The sequence below is a fragment of the Aedes aegypti genome, chromosome 3, assembly GCF_002204515.2.
Source record: "Aedes aegypti strain LVP_AGWG chromosome 3, AaegL5.0 Primary Assembly, whole genome shotgun sequence".
NCBI classification, from domain to species: Eukaryota; Metazoa; Arthropoda; class Insecta; order Diptera; family Culicidae; genus Aedes; species Aedes aegypti.
The window spans coordinates 28,836,036-28,849,526 of NC_035109.1; the positions used below are offsets into that span (position 1 = coordinate 28,836,036).

General features: G+C 36.7%; 1 protein-coding gene across 1 annotated transcript in view; it reads left to right on the forward strand.

Moving 5' to 3' along the window:
* Positions 1–513: 513 nt before the first annotated feature.
* The window catches only part of LOC5566410 (vertebrate ancient opsin), a 190,545-nt gene continuing 177,567 nt past the window's right edge, over positions 514–13,491 (forward strand). Inside the window, exon 1 of the mRNA XM_001650752.3 lies at positions 514–1,183. The gene's annotated coding sequence lies outside the window, so the exon portion shown is untranslated. The remainder of the gene's footprint in view (positions 1,184–13,491) is intronic.

The window sequence follows — 13,491 nt, forward strand, 5'->3', positions numbered from 1 at the left end:
CCGTCATCCCCTCATCGTGCCCGTTCCGAAAATACCCATATTGCATGGGTTTGCAATGATTTCACTAATCCGGAGGCCGCCATCTTGGATTTCAAAATGGCGTCGGACATCGATTTCCGTCATCCCCTCGTCGTGCCCGTTCCGAAAATACCCATGAGAACATACTTTGAGTTATTTCTTTTAGCTTTTTCCCATTATGCGCAAGATTTTGGTTTCGCTGTTTGTTTCAATGATAGGATAGATAGGGATAGCTATGGAAATTTGCTGATAAGATCTTTTTCCCCAAAGATAGATGATAAAGATATGCTTGATCCATCAGTGATGGAAAAATGCTGATAGTATCTCCATCCGTCTATCAATTGATAGAGATAATATAGACTATCTTCTATCCATCATTTTTCAAGAAGTGATAGTATCCCTATCACTACCCATAGGGATAGTATCATTTGATAGTATCAAAAGATAGACGTGATAATGATAAATGATAGGGATAAATTTGAAGCCTGAGTGCACTATAGTGAAGCTCTATTGTTTTGCGGTGCGCTTCCGTCGTAGACGCTGATTCGATACGAGATGAAAGCGATTTTGGCCGCGAGTGTTTGAAGTGATTTAGCCGAAGGTGGAAACATTAGCCCTCTTATCTTGTCAACAGAATACGACAAGCGTTGCGTATGTTGTATGAGGGGGGCGATAAAACCGTGGCGGATTCTGTGTTTGACGTCAACCAGAGGGTTGATGATTTGAAGATGAAAACGCTACTCGATAATTTATGTGAATTTTTTACCATGTAAAAGTTCAGGAATATTCGAATCGCTGCCGCAATGTTCCACGTGATGTAATTCGAGCTGTTTGAGGTAGAAGAATCGGAACGGAAATTTAATCTTCTGTTACGTGCTGCAATCGTTTCAAATGAGTGGGTGCATTGATTCGAAGGTGATGTGGTTGTGTTAAGGTGAAAACAATGGAAGTCTACGATGCATGGAGAAGAGAATTAATCTTCCAGATGGTGGTGAACAAAGTGAAATCTCCCACTGGAGTCGTTTATGGCTGTACAGAATGAATTTAATTTGTGGAGTTTTGGGTCGTAAAAACCTAATCGTTGGTGGTTGTGTGAATATGTGCTGGCAAAGTTAAGACTAGGAAATTTTCACGTAACCCGCATTGAGCCAGTGAAGGTGGAAAGGTGCGTATCAAATTTATTGCATTTGCTTATTCTTGACTTGTGATACGGTGTTCATGTTTGGCAAAGCGAGGTGGTCTCCCCCTCTGGGAGATTTATGATTTGACACGGGAAACGAGCGTGCGCGTAATGTGGCAGTTTGTAACCGGAGGATACTGAGGAAGGACGGCTCTGTTGAATATGGAACCGTTACGGCTTGTAATCAAGCCGGTAAGGGAAAATTTCTTACAGCGCGCAGTGGCCCATAGCTGGTCAAAAGTTAAAAATATCTAGCAAATTCTCTAACTAATATAGTTTATTTGATTCCTTAGTACTGAATAGCAAATTTCAGGAGTTTCAAATCAAAAGATTCTTCACATCATATGAACTGTATGATTACAACCGGAATTAACCTTTTTGAATTTTTCTGATTTTTTGTTTGTTCTCTAGAAACCGCTGTTTCTGTAGTTATCATCCAAATCCAGCTCGACAGGTGTTATTCAGGAGAATATACTATGTTCTACGTTATGGAAATGTTATGAATCGTATTTGCAATGTTTATTTTTGGAGAATATCAACAAGTGTATAAAACAGAACTCCTTTAACAAAATTTGAAATTTTCCAAAGCTTGTTTGCAACATCAAGGAAACGGTCTGAAATGATTACTACCCTTACAATTTGTTACAAATATTCCATAGTATTAGATGCATGATATAAAATCATTTCTTTCAAATTGATTCTAAAACTCATATTTCATCAATGAGAGATTTTTGAACGATTTTAGTGACATTTGTACTTTTGACCAACATTTGTATGGAGTGTGACCGCTGTGCTGCGGCCCGTATGTTAATGCAGGTAAATGAGAACTCCAAAGGCATCCGAGAAAAACAAAGTGTCTTCATGCATGCGGAAGTATTACGCAAATTTTCTTCCGGTCTACAGTTGTCATTACGTATTCACGGGTCGTAGATGCTGTTGCAGAAGAATGTGTATGGAAATGTTGATTATTCTGGTTCTGACTGTGGCGAAGAATTTTAGCAGTGCTAAGCAAAACCAGGCTTAAATGTCTTCCAGACCAACATCTTCTTGGAAAAATGAAAACTGATAAATTTACCAAGTGAAAATAAAACAAGAGAATGTGAAATTATTTTTAGATATGTTGAGCAAAGAAGCTGCAGTGGTGATGCAATGTAGGAGAAGAGTTATGCTTGTTTTCTCATAGCTTCACTAATAAGCTTTCTAAATGCTTGTGAATGTATCTTTGAAAAAAAAAAAAAAATGATTTGAATTGAATTGAATGCCTTTTTGTTGGTGATTCTTTACCGGAGGTAGCAGGTTTATCTTTTTTTCTGTTTCTGTTCAGGATGAACCACTACGACCAGTTTTCTTTGATCTTTTGTGGTATACCCGTGCCCTTTGTTTAGTGCATGCCGCTCTACTCCACTGCTATTGAGAAATTATGAAGTGATCGTTTTTAATACAATTATCATTCTTTACCATTTTGCATAAAGCCTCTTTAGATAAAGATATCGCTATTTATACCTTTTGGAGAAAACAGTTTGTCACCATTAAACTAACAAAAGCGCGCCCCTCAATCAGGTTCGGCCACTAAGCTGGTTAAAAGATATTGTTTTGTTTTTGACCATGCATCGGTACTCTAGCGTATCAAATTATTGCTTCTACTTATAAGTTTCAAAATCATTTTTTGTAACTGTGAACAGGTTTCATCGCATTAGACATTTAGATTCCTTGTAACAACAAGCTTATTTTAAAAAGTAGGAGGTCTGCTACTCCACTGATTCGGAATCAGCAATTCAACAGGCAGCTTATAGGTTTTACGCCTATATAGCGAAAAGGGAGTCGTAAGTTCCATCTCCAACGAGGTTTGTTTTCGCAGTTTCAATTTCAATTTGTACATTTGGCGCGTATTTCGTCGTGTACATGTAAGCTTCAAAACGGCAAAACCTTATAACAGAAATAAATTATGCCAAACAAGCAGTAATTGAGTATAAATTAGCTATCAAAAGTTGCAAAACAGCTTTGAAAAAAAAATACCGGAAATATCTCGGAAAACAGAAAACAATTTGAAAACATGCTAGTTTTCAGTTCAGTTTCAGCTTAAGGTGAAGATGAACATCCGTTTAAGCTGAAAACTCAATCGATTGGTCACTAGCTGGTGATAACCAATCAATTAGGTTTTCAACTCAAACGGGTGTTCGGTTCTCCAGATTTGTGCTCTTGAAAATTTAAAGTTTGGCTTCGATTGATCTTCACCTTAAGAGTTGAATTTTTTCCAAGAAAAAACTCATGAAAAACTGCACTCGGAAAAATGAGCCATACAAAAATTATCAACAAAAATTCATTTAAAATTGGGTAATTTTCAAATTTTCGGAGATTAACCCATGTAACATTGGTAGCTGAACAACAGCTTGTTCAGTTAAAATGTAGATTATGCAGCTTCTTTTCAGCTGAATAAACTGTTATTCAGCTACCAATGTTACCTGAGAAATAACTATATATTAGCTTTGATTTGGCATAACTCATCTATTGAATTTCCTCCTCCAAGTTGAATTCTCGTTCATTTTTTTTAACACTGTCCATTAGATCTTAGGCTAGGCTTTGTCCATCTTTCTTATACAATTTCTCCCAGTTTTTCTTCAAAGCTTCATCGGTTTTGTTTTTCCGCTTTTCTTCAACGTCTTCTTCATTTTTGTCCAGAACTTTTCAATCGAACAAAGTTCTGGTGTATTTGACGGGTTTGCCTCCTTCGGGACCACATTAACGCCCTTCACTTCGTACCAATCCATTACAGGCTTGGCGTAATGGCACGAAGCGAGATCCGGCCAGAGCAAGCACTTCTTCTCGATAAATCAGCCCGTTTATGGTGCCGGTTGTAACGATCGGCTTGCTGTACCATCCGCACTCGCAGATCGCCTGCCACAACAGATACTTCTTCGCGAATTTGTACATCTTTCCCATCCGGAACCATCATGCAGGACGTACCGACAAAAAACTTGAGGCTAGGAATTTGTTTGGTGTATGTCTCGTCGTCCAAGACGAAACAGCCTGACTTGGCCAGCCACTCACGATACAGCTTCCGCGCATGCAATTTGGCCACCGTGTTTTGCTTGTCAGTATGGTTTGGCACTTTTCTGACCTTAAAAACACGTAGCCCAGCCCGCTTCATGGTCTGCTTCGACAAATTGACCTTTTTGGCCACGTCGTTATTATTAAATTACTGCCTTATCTTTCGCGTCTTCTCTGGTTTTCGGTTTTCGGTTGCTTCCAGCGCGCCGCTCGATGGTCTTTGTCTCCTGGGACATGGTGGAATGGTCGATTCCAAGTCTTTTGCCGATCCATCTGTGTGCTTGACCAGGATTATTGATCAACGCGCTCAAGATTTGCAGGCGTAGCTCTTCTTGTTTCGAATGAATCTTGAAAACTACTTGACAGATTGCACACATAAACATAACACTTTAAACTAGTATAACCCAAAATTTCATTAATTTTTACCCACGCGATAAAAAATTACACCCAAAACAAAGTGTCGCATTTTTTCTGAGACCAATCTTCAAACACTACAATATTGAAAGTTTTACAAAGAAAAATAAAAAAATGCACTTCAATCTTAAAGAAATCAATAGATTTTACATTTTTTTAGGAACCTTTTGATATTATTCGGTGCTGTTTTTTTTTCTTCCTTATAACATCTTAAATTTTAAGTGCTTTGTTAAGAATTTTAGGGATTATTTTGAATTTTTAATGCTTACTCAAAAATCTTCATAGCAATATTGATTGATTTATTTCGCTGGTTTGCATTGAACCACCAAAATAAAATTCTGGACATTTTTGACAACCAGCATTTAGTACTTTAGAATGAAACATTAGAAGAAAACTGCACTCTGCAAAGTTGTTTGTATTAGTTGAGCCCTTTTTTGAAGTTATTTAAGATAATGATGGTCTTTAGTTTCATAGAAATGGTAAAACAAACTTTCTTATTCTTAGAAATCATGGTATACATGCCTCAGCCATTTAATTTTAACTAACTTTGACAACCAATACGAAGAAATATTGCAGAATAAAATTCAACATGGACCTTACCGTATACAACGAACAAATCTTCTTCTAGAAATGGTAGGGCGTGTTGACAAAGCGTTAAAGGAAGCAAAACCGGTTTTGGGTAATGTTGTAAACTCTCTGAAAGAATATTCCCCTTTCATAACCAAAAATTAAAGGACTTCCTAAAGGTCATAAACCTGGTCATGAAATGCGTGATATTGTTTCAGCTATTGGATCACTCACCCACAAGATTGCAAAGTATTCAGTCCAGAATTTTAAAATCTTCCAAAAAAGTTTCATAGTAAAACAGTTAAAAATTACAAACATTTTACAGAAGTAATTGAAAATCTAAAAATAGCCGATGATGAAGATTTGGTTTCTTTTGATGTCAATTCTTTATTCCCTAATATTCCTGCTAAAGAGGCCATAAGCCTATAAGAAGATTGGCAACTTAGTCAAAATGAAGGCACAGATTGGATAAAACAAGTACGTACATACACTCCAACCTCTTTTTACGACCGTTTTTTTTACCGACGGTTCGTTTTACGACCACTTTTTTACGACCGAAATTCAGATTAACGACCGTTTTTATAAATGATCTATATCTTAAAAAGTATTCAAAATAGAATTCAAAATGTTCAGTAGTTCAAGGGCTAACATATGGTGGTCATGGAATTGCGGAATTCTGCCACTAGGTGGCGCTAGTGAGCATCGAAATTTTGTTTTGCGGATATCTCAGAATCCTGACCACTTAGAAAGATGGCGTCTTCGGCAAAGTTGCTCATTAGTTCAAGGACTATCATTATAAAGGGATGAGATTCAAAATTTTGCCACCAGGTGGCGCTAGTGAGCATTGAACAACTTTGCCGAAGACGCCATCTTTCTAAGTGGTCAGGATCCTGAGCTATCTGCAAAACTAAAGTTTTATGCGCACAAGCGCCGCCTGGTGGCAAAATCCCGAATCTCATAGCTTTTATAATGGTAGTCCTTGAGCTAATCAGTAACTTTGCCGAAGACGCCATCTCTATATGTGGCCAGGATCCTGAGATAACCGCTAAACAAAATTTGGATGCTCACTAGCGCCGCCTGGTGGCAAAATCTTGAATCTCTTGGCTAGAATAATGATAGTCCTTGAGCAACTGAACAACTTTGTCAAAGACGCCATCTTTCTAAGTGGTCAGGATCCTGAGATATCCGCAAAACAAAAGTTGCATGCACACTTGTACTGCCTGGTGGCGCAATTTCACTTAAGCAGTGTTGCCAGCTACGTCCTTCAACTTTGGTGAACATTCGGTATCGTTATCCTTAATTTTTGATGGTATTTGCACATCACACCCCCATAAAATTGGCTCTTTTGATAACAATCGAGCAGTGTTGCCATCTATTACCAAAATATGAAAACTTGAGCGGCCAGTTTGGAAAGTTCTCAACCCATGCTTCAACTTTGCCGAATATCGCGAATCAGTATTTTCACATCTAGACGTTGCATTTTTCGAAAACATTATTATAATCCTGATTTTTTTTTCGACCCCCGATTACGGTCGTAAAAAGAGGTTGGGGTGTATAAATAATAGATCTATGCTATGTTTTCTTCAAGTCGAGCAATCGACACTGGAGAAGTCTGTAAGTCGCAGGCGAAATAGGCCTATCTGTCAAGATAAGTAACATATTAGAGTTTAAAGGTATTTTCTCGCCTCTCTAGTGATTTTAGTATTTTATTTTTTGCAAAAAGTGTTAGTAGTTTTAGTCAATAAACCATTTTTACAGCATTGATAATGCGTAATTAGATGAGCGAAGGAACTCGTTATCTCTTTCTGTACGGAAGTTATTTTTACGACCCTTATCGGGGGTTATCATTATCAGGGTTTTTCAGAAATGCAACGCCTAGATGTGAAAAAACTGATCCTAGATATTCGCAAAGTTGAAGCATGGATTGAGAAATTTCCAAAATAGCCATTCAAGTAATCATATTTTAATAATAGATGGCAACATCACTCGATTTGAATCAAAAGAGTTAATTATATGGGAGTGTTAAGGACATTATAAAGCGGAGCCAAATATGGCGTCTGATATGGCACTTTCCGCACCTCTTCCCACTTTCACCCCCTTTGCCACGCAACTGACAAGGGTGATTGAATGCAAACAAATTATGCGAATTAAATTCTGCTAACCTACCTGGTTGCGGCATAAAACTACTACAGCTGGCTCGTGCATATACAATGTATCTGTTGAAGCACCGTTTTTCACCTAATTAAATTAGAAACACTAAATTCGTGCATTTTTATCACTATGCTAAAATATGTTTCTTCCAACTTCTAGTTTTATTCTTCTTCCCATCACTAGCCGTACATATTTTTATATGGCATTTTCACACTTTTTCACAAAAGATTCATCGATAAAAATATAATCACTTGAATCGTTTTTTTATTGATTTTCCATAACTCCAGTTAAATGCACTGTTTAAAGCTTAAAATCGCGAGGAAGTGCTTAAAAATTTTCACTTCCAATTTCACTCCTACAAAATGTAAACATTTACGAAGGCGACTGCTTGCTATCGTGTTGTTTCGTAGTATTGGTGGCTTTCTTGAAGCGACAGTTTGAATTTACAATTGTGTTAATGAGATGCTTCATCCCTCACAAACATTATCACTGTTTGGAAAAAGTGGTTGTTAAACAAATACTAATGCAGTAGTCTACGTGGCTTCCATTTATAATGTCCTTAATGCAGAGACCAAATCATAAAGATAACGATACCGAATGTTCACCAGCGTTGAAGGCAGTGTGACTGGCAACACTGTTTAAGAAGAATTACGAAAAGATTAGTACAATCGTAAAAAAATAAGAAAAATAAAGATCATAAAACTTGAGCGGAATAGCTAGAAAGAATGCTCAGCAACACAGAAATACTCTTAAACTGTAGTCCAGTTTAATTTTGTTTCAGGTTCAAAATTTTGTCGTACCTGGTAACACTGCTCAAGTGAAATTCCGCCACCAGGCAATACTAGTGTACCATCAAAGTACTAGTGTGCATGTTTGCAGTTATCTCAGAATCCTTAGAAGGATGGCGTCTTCGGAAAAAAATGTTTATTCTAGCCAAGAGGTTCGAGATTTTTCCTAAATGTAGCTAAAGCGAGAATTTTTTTTTTTTTTTTTTTTTTAATTTCTTTATTAGTATCATTCAAACATTACATTCATTACTTCTTATATCTAGGTGTTCTGTGTTATTAGACAACACTATCATCCTAATTTGGTAAAACAAATCTAAAATTTTATTACCATTTTGTTAATAACATATTACATTTCATTTGCCGTAGCAGTTCAGATTTTTTACAGGTGAGTTGATTTCACCTGCTTATAAGAGAAAAAAAAACGCTTTGAATATACTTATCCTAACTTAACCTAAACAAATAACGCATTAATCGTGGCAATAAAAGATTGTAACGATTTTTGCCTGAAATTATTGATTATTTTATTTGACATTTGTTCCAATGTTTCAACATTGGATATTCTATGTAACTCATTGGTACTATACCAGGGAGGAAGCCTCAGAATCATTTTCAAAATTTTATTTTGAATTCTCTGCAGAGCTTTCTTCCTGGTATTACAGCAGCTAGTCCATATTGGTACAGCATACAACATGGCTGGCCTGAAAATTTGTTTGAATATCAAAAATGTTGAAGATTAATCAAGTAGGCTAGACTGGAGGAGCACTATCGAGTAGGCGAGAAACCATCACAGAGCTGTCATCAATTTAGTATAAATATAGCCGTAGAAAATAAATGTATTCATTCGTTGTTTGACCACCAAGCTGATAACAAGTCTTATTACTTGTTTGCGATCTACGACAACTCTCCCTTTCAAGAAAAAGCTTGTTCTTAAGACAAAGTTTTGATTTTCTATTAATAAGGGGATAGAAACATTTTACATATTTATTACATTTGGCTTGAATGCCCTCAATGTGATTTTTGAAAGTTAAATTCTTATCTAGCATGAGCCCTAAATACTTAACTTCATCTGACCAATTTATTGGAACCCCTCTCATCGTAACAACATGTCTACTTGAAGGTTTCAAATAAAGAGCTTTTGGTTTATGTGGGAATATTATTAGTTGAGTTTTGGAAGCATTAGGAGAAATCTTCCATTTTTGCAAGTATGAAGAAAAAATATCCAAACTTCTTTGCAATCGACTACAGATGACACGCAGGCTTCGTCCTTTGGCGGAGAGGCCTGTGTCATCCACAAACAAAGATTTTTGACATCCCTGAGATAACACAGGTAAGTCAGATGTGAAAATATTGTATAACATTGGTCCCAAAATGCTGCCTTGAGGAACACCATCTCTTACAGGAAGTCTTTCAGATCTGGAGTTCTGATAATTAACCTGAAGTGTACGATTTGACAGATAGCTTTGAATTATTCTAACAATGTATGTTGGAAAATTAAAGTTTTTTAATTTTACAATCAAACCTTCATGCCAAACACTGTCGAATGCTTTTTCTATGTCTAGAAGAGCAAGACCAGTAGAATAGCCTTCAGATTTGTTGGCACGGATCAAATTTATTACACGTAAAAGTTGATGAGTGGTCGAATGTTCATGGCGGAATCCGAACTGTTCATTGGCAAAAATTGAATTCTCGTTGATGTGGGCCATCATTCTGTTCAAAATAACCTTTTCAAAAAGTTTACTGATGGAGGAAAGCAAACTGATTGGACGATAGCTAGAAGCTTCTGCAGGATTTTTGTCTGGTTTTAAAATTGGAACAACCTTAGCATTTTTCCATTTGTCAGGAAAATATGCTAATTGAAAACATTTGTTAAATATATCAACTAAAAATGATAAGCTACTTTCTGGAAGTTTCTTGATGAGGATGTAGAAAATTCCATCATCGCCAGGAGCTTTCATATTTTTGATTTTTTTAAATAATAGTTCTCACTTCTTCCAGATCAGTCTCACAGGCATTTTCGAAAACGTTCTCTTGATTGAGAATATTTTCGAAGACCTGAGTAACTTGATTTTCAATTGGACTAGTAAGTCCTAAATTAAAATTGTGCGCACTTTCAAACTGCATAGCAAGTTTTTGAGCTTTTTCGCAATTAGTAATAATTTGTTTTCCTCTTTCAATGCCGGTATTGGCTTCTGAGGTTTTTTCAAGATTTTAGATAATTTCCAAAAGGGCTTAGAGCCAGGGTCCAATTGAGAAATCTTATTTTCAAATTTTTTGTTTCTTAATTGAGCAAAACGTTTCTTGATTTCTTTCTGCAAATCCTGCCATATAATTTTCATAGCAGGATCACGAGTGCGCTGAAATTGCCTTCTCCTCACGTTTTTAAGACGGATCAAGAGTTTAAGATCATCGTCTATAATCACGGATTCAAATTTTACTTCACATTTTGGAATTGCAATGTTCCTGGCTTCAACAATGGAATTTGTTAAAGTTTCAAGAGCATTGTCAATATCAATTTTAGTTTCTAAAGAAATATTAACATCAAGATTAGAGTCAACATACGTTTTATATATATTCCAGTCGGCTTGTAAATAATTGAAAGTGGAGCTAATAGGATTTAGAATCGCTTCTTGGGATATTTGAAATGTAACAGGGACATGATCAGAATCAAAATCACCATGAGTAACTAATTGGCTACAAAGATGACTAGAGTCGGTTAAGACCAAGTCAATCGTAGATGGATTTCTTGAAGAGGAAAAACATGTAGGGCTATCAGGGTATTGAATTGAGAAATATCCTGAAGAGCACTCATCAAATAAAATTCTGCCGTTGGAATTACTTTGAGAATTATTACATGACCGATGTTTGGCATTAAAGTCACCAATGACAAAAAAATTTGACTTATTGCGAGTCAATTTACGCAAGTCAGTTTGGAGCAAATTAACTTGCTGCCCAGAGCATTGAAAAGGCAAATAGGCAGCTATGAAAGTATGTATACCAAACTGTGTTTCAACAGAAACACCTAAAGTTTCAAAATCTTTAGTTTCAAATGACGAAAACAATTGATGTTTTATACGCCTATGAATGATGATTGCAACTCCCCCACATGCCCCATCAAGTCGATCATTACGATAAACAAAAAAGTTAGGATCTTTTTTTAGTTTGGATCCAGGTTTTAAATAAGTTTCGGTAATAACTGCTATATGCACGTTATTAGCTGTAAGAAAATTAAACAGCTCGTCCTCTTTACCATTCAGGGAACGAGCATTCCAATTTAAAATATTCAAATTATTATTTGGATCCATTAGAAAAACTTAATCCAATAACAATTTGATTTGTCAATTTTACACCTACTTGAACTGCTTCAGTCATAGTGGTGGCTTTGAACATTGCATCAATCATTAGATTCAATTGTTCAGTTAGAAAATTAAAATCAGAGGCAGACAAATCTGATGATATCCCATTGGAATTTTCGGTAGACGAAGAAGCGGGGTAGGAGTTACCTGTGGTGGTAGGGTTTTTTTTCCATTTGATTTGAAACAAGTAGAATGGGTACTCATGGAACGAATAGGGGAAGAGTTCAAATTACCTGCTACGATATCGGCAAAGGATTTACCGTGGGTAGATACATTCGAAATTGAAAGATTCAAACGGCTTGTGAATGAGCATGATTATGATATTCCTGGTGGGTATGATTCCTAATCAAGCGATCGTTAACTGAAAAATGAGCATTGTTCGATACTCTACCAGGCAAATTCCGGAAACGACCGTTATCGTAACGGATATTATCCTTCATCTGCTTGGCACGAGCCTCAACGACTCTTATGCGTGAAAGCATTTCCAAAAGTTAGCTTTGTGAGGGCCCTTGCAATTGGCGCATTCAAACTTTCTAGTAGGGTAACTCGGTGTAATACGCCCCAACGGGGCAATACGCCCCTCTGAATTTTCACGGGATTGAGGCTTCTTATACACGTAAATATGATTACATTTCTTAACTATTCGCGAAAAAATGATGTTGCGCATATATGTTCTTTGAGAAGTATAAACAATCAATACAAATTCTAAAAATATCGAAAATCAGGTTTTTGGCGTAACATTATGCGTCCGATAAGCAAGCCTTGCCGTAAATGAAGCCCTTCCTTTACTATTGTACTTATTACAAAAACTTTTACCGGAAGACGACCGCTAATGGACCCCTTTAAGCTAAGCAAGTGGTGGAATTCTCCTTAGAAACATTTCTACAACGCTGTGGACCTTTTTTCTATGGGAGGGGCATATTGCCCGGGTTGTTTTGAAATGTAAACATTGGGACGGTTTACAAAAAAATATCTTGTACACTTTTTAGAAGCAACCTGGAAAGAGAAAGTTGCTTGCAGAGCATGACCAACTGTATAAGCAACACCTTGACGTAAAAAACTTTAGGAGTGATGCATTTGCTACTGCGATAGAGCAGTTTTTCCTTAAGGGGGGGCGTATTACACCTTTTTACCTTATCTTCTTTCACAGGACTTTTTTTTGTACCATGACCCCACTTTTGGCATCGACGGCACTGAGTGGGGTTCTGGTAATTTCCTCCAGGTTTCTGGAAATGTTTACACGTCACACGGACATCAAACATAAGTTTAGCTTTTTCTAAAGCTTTAATATTATTTAGTTCTTTTTTGTTAAAGTGAACTAAATAATATTCTTGAGAAAGTCCTTTCCGAACAATGCCAGATTGGGTTCTCTTTTTCATAATAATTACTTGGACTGGGGAAAATCCAAGTAAATCATTTATTCCATTTTTGATCTCTTCAGGTGACTTATAGTCACTTGAGAGACCTTTCAAGACAACTTTGAATAAACGTTCAGTTTTGTCGTCATAAGTAAAAAACTTGTGCTTCTTCTCTTCAAGATATCTGAGAAGAAGTTCACGATCTTTAATAGTTTCCGGCAAAACGCGACAGTCTTCTTTCTTTGCGATTTTGAAGGAAATCTTGATTCACCTAATGGAGTTCAAGATCTCCTGCCTAAATCCCCCAAATTCGGAACAACTGACCACGATAGGTGGCACTCTTTGTTTCCTCACTTGAATCAAAGAGCCTGGGCTAGAGGCTGCTTCGATTTGGTGTTCGGAAAATTTGTCAAGAGCATCGAACTGATTGCTCATTTCGATACAATTATTCATTTCACCCTTGGAAGAAACTTCGCATTCCGGGGAAGTGTCCTTTCTTCCATTCTTGCCACGTGTAGTGACAGTTTTAAAACCCACTTTTTTGGAAGGAAGTAGTGAATTCAGAGATTCACCCTTCCTTTTGTTAGTTGTTGATACCATGTTTAGTTAATAAA